The 5,475-nt window shown below is 40.5% G+C and overlaps 1 protein-coding gene across 2 annotated transcripts in view; it reads right to left on the bottom strand.

Moving 5' to 3' along the window:
- Window positions 1-5,475, bottom strand: part of C6H12orf60 (chromosome 6 C12orf60 homolog) — a 105,282-nt gene that overhangs the window by 67,894 nt on the left and 31,913 nt on the right. For both annotated transcript variants that reach the window (XR_003680272.2, XR_003680271.1), the window contains exon 4: window positions 5,092-5,256. The gene's annotated coding sequence lies outside the window, so the exon portion shown is untranslated. The remainder of the gene's footprint in view (window positions 1-5,091; window positions 5,257-5,475) is intronic.

Below are 5,475 nucleotides of genomic sequence, written 5' to 3'. Positions count from 1 at the left end.
CCAAAAAAAAAAAAAAAAAAAAAAAAAAAAAACCAAAAAAAAAAAATACCAAATAACCATTTCAAAAATGTCAAGGTCAGAAAGCAAAATAGGGCTTCCCTGGTGGCGCAGTGGTTGAGAACCTGCTGCCAATGCAGGGGACACGGGTTCGTGCCCTGGTCTGGGAAGATCCCACATGCCGCGGAGCAACTAGGCCCGTGAGCCGCAACTACTGAGCCTGCGCGTCTGGAGCCTGTGCTCCGCAACAAGAGAAGCCGCGATAGTGAGAGGCCCGCGCACCGCGATGAAGAGTGGCCCCCGCCCGCCACAACTAAAGAAAGCCCTCGCACAGAAACGAAGACCCAACACAGCCAAAAATAAATTAATAAATTAATAAACTCCTACCCCCAACAAAATAAAAGCAAAATAAATACTGAGTAAATGTTCCAGTTTATAGAGACCAAAAAGACTTGACAACTAAGTGCAAATTGTGATCCTGGAAAACAGCTATAAAGAGCATTATAGGAACAGTTGATGAAACTTGTATATGGACTATGGATTACAGAATAGTATTGTACAAATGTTAAATTTCTTGATATTGGTAACTGTACTGTGGTTGTGTAAGTGAATGTCCTTGTCATTAGGAAATAAATTCTGAGGTATTTAAGGGTAAAGTGTGCAAAGGGGAGCAAAATAGTTCTCCCCAAAATGTGTCACTTTGGCATGTGGGTTATTTTTTTATTTTTTAATATCTTTATTGGAGTATAACTGTTTTACAATGGTGTGTTAGTTTCTGCTTTATAACAAAGTGAATCAGCTATACATATACATATGTTCCCATATCTCTTCTCTCTTGGGTCTCCCTCCCTCCCACCCTCCCTATCCCACCCCTCTAGGTGGTCACACAGCACCGAGCTGATCTCCCCGTGCTATGCGGCTGCTTCCCACTAGCTATCGATTTTACATTTGAACTGAAGGCAACCAAGACGCGGCTGACTCGAGGAAACCTTTTACCTCTCTTCACTGCCTGAAAGAATGTAAATAGGGCCCTGACAGAAAGAGAGCTATCACCAGAGATAACTTTTTATCTCTTTGGCAGGGCAAACATCTAATTACCAAACATCTGCTCTTCTCATCTTCCTGTGATTTGCCCTCTTCCCCTTTGAAGCCCCAGGGCCACATCCCATTCCTTAGCCAGAATGGCATACAAGCCTCAATTACCTGACTGCCTTTGGATTTCATATTTTTTATGGGAATCCCACACATACGAAATTAAATTTGTTTTTCTCCTGTTACTTTGTCTTACATCAGTTTAATTTTCAGATGACCATCCAAAGACCCTATAAGGGAGGAAGGGAAAAATTTCTGCCCCTACAGGTGTTAAATTAATTAAACAAGGAGGCCATGAGACTGAGGTGGTGCTAATACCTTGGCAGCCTATGCAAACAAGCCCAAACCTAAGTCTCTACTGGCCTCAAGGTGGAGAAATCAAAACCCAAGGACTACTCATCACAAACAGCCAATGAGGCTTTTCCAAATATGACAGATGCTAAGCTACAGCCAATCAAACAATTCCTTTGCTTTGCTTTCATCTTTTCTATGTCTCTCCCCAGCTCCTCTCAGTGGAGCATTCCTAACCACTTCTGTTTGGCAACTGCCCAATTTGAGCTGATTTTTGCTCAAACTCCTAAAATGTTTTCATATGTCTCAGTTTATTGATTAACAAAGGGCATGATGTCTGCAAATTATTCTCAAGTGGTTTAGAAAAAAAGAGAGAATGGTAGAGCAAGTGGGGCAAAATATAATATCAGCAATCGATGAATGTGGATAGTATGAATGCAGTTCGTGTGCCTGACCCACAGTGAGGCCAGACAAACCAAAACATTAGAGTTTGGAGCAGAGAAAGGTTTATTGCAGGGCCTTGCAAGGAGAACGGCTCATGTCCTAAAAAACCCCAAACTCCTTGAAGAGTTTCAGCAAAGCCTTTTTTTTTTTTTTTTAACATCTTTATTGGAGTATAATTGCTTTACAATGGTGTGTTAGTTTCTGCTTGGTAGTGTATATATGTCCATGCCACTCTCTCACTTCGTCATAGCTTACCCTTCCCCCTCTCCATATCCTCAACTGCCCTGTTACCTCACCATCAACCAATCAGAGAACGGTACATGAGCTGATCACATACTCTGGAACACCCCTCCTTCACCCGGCCTTTAAAAAGGCTTTGCCCTAGTAGGTCTGTGTTTTATTAGAGCAAAGCCTTTTTAAAGGCCGGGTGAAGGAGGGGTGTTCCGGAGTATGTGATCAGCTCATGTACCGTTCTCTGATTGGTTGATGGTGAGGTAACAGGGCAGTTAACCTTATCAATCTTTAGGGACCAAGTAGGTCTGGGAGCTACATTCTCATGATCATCAAGTAGTTAATTTCTTCCATTTGGTGGTGGTTTTTAGCATCTGAAAAACTCAGGAAATATGCATGAGATACTATTATCTACTTTAAAGAGGAGCTACAGCAGAAAATATGGGGCAGGGGTCTGTACCAGGAAGGCCCCAGTAGGGTCCTGCTCAGTTACAATAGGGCATGGCAGTTCCTTGGATATACATATGTTCCTTGTACAGAAACTTGCAATGTTTCTCTAAGTTGAAAATTTTATCTAAATAAAAAGTTCTAAAAAATATGAAATAATTGAAGGAGTTTTGCTCACTTCGATAAGAGTTTGAGAGTAAAAGAGAACAGATAAGTTAAAATGTTAAAACCATCCTGACTACCTAATTGTGAGACCACTATCAAACTACTTTCCTTTGGATAACAAGGACTTCTGGCGGTGCCTCCATTAAATTAACTCAGGTCCAAAGGCGTTCAGTAAGATCCAAACAAGGAATACCAAGAGCCATTTCCAAACCTTGAGGCCAGTGGCAAAAGATACATGCCCCACCAACCTCCCCTCAAAGGCTCTCTAGTAACTACTTCAACCCATGCTCCGAAAGTAGCTTTAGAAAACTAGTCTAGAATGTTCAGAATGTATTCTAGAAAATCAGCAGAACATTTTCTTAAACAGCTGTTTATAAAAAATTTAATAGAAATTAACTTTCACTTTGTTAAACACACTATGAGTTGTTGGTCTTCAAATATCTGAGGAGCCAACATGCTTTGAGCACCTGCTAAGTGACAGTGGCATCAGGAAACCGAGGAAACTGCAGAGCAGAAAGGTAAAGTACTTGCCAGGGTCAAACGTTAAGGAAGTGATAGAACACGGGATTGAGCCGAAGTACCTTTCTCAAGAACTCATGTTCTATTCATCAGTCAATCTGCTTCTGAGGCAGTATAGTTCATGGATCCATTCCATGATATTTTACAGAGTATCTCAATTTCATTGCCAACACGACCCTGCAAGAGTGGTGTTGTCATCTCGGCTTTTATATATAAAGAAGCTGAGATGGAGAACTGACATTACTTATTCAGATTCACAAAAGCCGGGAAATCATGGAAGCAAAATACCAACACAGTTCTGTACAACTTCAAGACCCATATCCCTTTTACCCATCAAGACATCAGATTGCATTTGGAAGAACTGGGCATCATTAAGAAAATGGTAACTGGGTGAACATCAAGCTCTAAATTAACTAATATTAAATTTTCTCATGGGAACTTTAATAAAATAGCCCTCAAGGCAAAAGATGATTTTTTTCAATGACTAAACATTTTCAGAAAACTTCATTTTAATCAGAAATATACACACACTCACACACCAGACCTGTGGCCTTTCCCTACCCCAGATATTATTGTTGGTGTTCTCTTGCTTCCCTCCCTCTTTCCCTTCTTCTGTCTCAGTCTCTTTTCTCTGTTTCTGTCTGTCTCGCTCTTCCTCCCTCTCTCCCCCCCTCCCCTTCCCCATCTTTAAATTCCAGCTGTACAAAAGGTTACAAAGGTTCTTGCTGCCCCCTAGTGGTCTTATTTTGGAAGCAGCAGTCACATGAGGAAAATCAACACAACCCTTACAGACAATAATAAAAAAATGAGTTAACAGGGAAGTTCCCTGGCTGTCCAGTGGTTAGGACTGGGCGCTGTCACTGACGAGGGCCCGCGTTCAATCCCTGGCTGGGGAACTAAGATCCGGCAAGCCACGCGGCACGGCCACAAAAAAAAAAAATGACACTTACAGTCCTTTAGAATTTTCGGAGACAGTGGGCCATGGAGGTAAGAGGAAACCGCCTGCGATCACTGACAAGTTATTTGCCCTCACAGAGTTTCAGCAAATACACCCATAAGGTGGAGGTTAAAATATCTCTTCCTTATAATTGTATTGTGGGTTGAGATAACATACCAAAAGGTCTTGAAGCACAGTACACTCTCCAGAAAAGGTAATTATTATCACATTATTTATTTTTGACAACTCTACAAGGTTAAGGAAACTGAAGCTCAGCACAGCTTGCAGCGTTTTTTTTTTAAGTTAACTCAGCTACCAGCTTGTAGAACTAGACCCATAATCCAAGCTTTTGGACTCTAATTTTAGTTCTCTTCATGAAACCTCAGTATCTCAAATTTACAGAAGATAACAAGGAATCTTAAGAATTATTAAAATCTTAAAGGGATATTTTCATACACTACTCATGTTTTCAATGACGTCCAAAACTATATACATTTCATTGATAAGTGATCACATCTCTAAATTGTGTCTTAAAATTGCAAGAAGAAAAGCACACAAAGATTTGTGTCCAAAACATGTTCATAAGTCATTGTTTATAATAGTACAAAGCTGAAAACAGGCTAAATGTAATACATTTATTCAATAAACTTTGGTACAAATAAGAATGTTTTGGTACAAATAAGAATGTTTTTATTTATTAGAAAATTTCTCAGTGCCAGGCGCTGTTAAAGGGTTATAAATGTACCAAAGCATTCAGAGAGGTAAGTACTATTATTATCTCCCCTTAACAAATGAGGAGGGACTTCCCTGGTGGTTCAGTGGTTAAGACTCTGGGCTTCCACTGCAGGGGGCCCGGGTTCGATCCCTGATCGGGGAACTAAGATCCTGCATGCTGCACGGTGAGACCAAAAAAACAAAACAAAACAAGAAACCAAATGAGGAAACTGAGGAACAGAGAAGCTAAGTACCTTGCATGAGGTCAAACATCAAGTAGGAGAGCAAGGAATTGAACTGACGTGTCTTTCTTAAGAGTCCGTGTCCTATTCACCAATCTGTTTTTGTGATAGTATAGTCCATGGATCCACCCCATATTTCACTGCATGGTAGCACTGATGGTAGAATATAGTACAGCCCTAAAAAAAAAACATGTTTTCAGTAAGTATTAAGTTACATGCGGACATGCTTACTTTAAAACATTAAGGGAAATTACAATGAGATATCATCTCACACCGGTCAGAATGGCCATCATCAAAAAATCTAGAAACAATAAATGCTGGAGAGGGTGTGGAGAAAAGGGAACACTCTTGCACTGTTGGTGGGAATGTAAATTGATACAGCCACTATGGAGAACA

This window comes from Physeter macrocephalus, chromosome 6, assembly GCF_002837175.3.
Source record: "Physeter macrocephalus isolate SW-GA chromosome 6, ASM283717v5, whole genome shotgun sequence".
In the NCBI taxonomy this organism is placed as follows: Eukaryota; Metazoa; Chordata; class Mammalia; order Artiodactyla; family Physeteridae; genus Physeter; species Physeter macrocephalus.
This window is presented reverse-complemented; position numbering and strand designations above follow the sequence as displayed.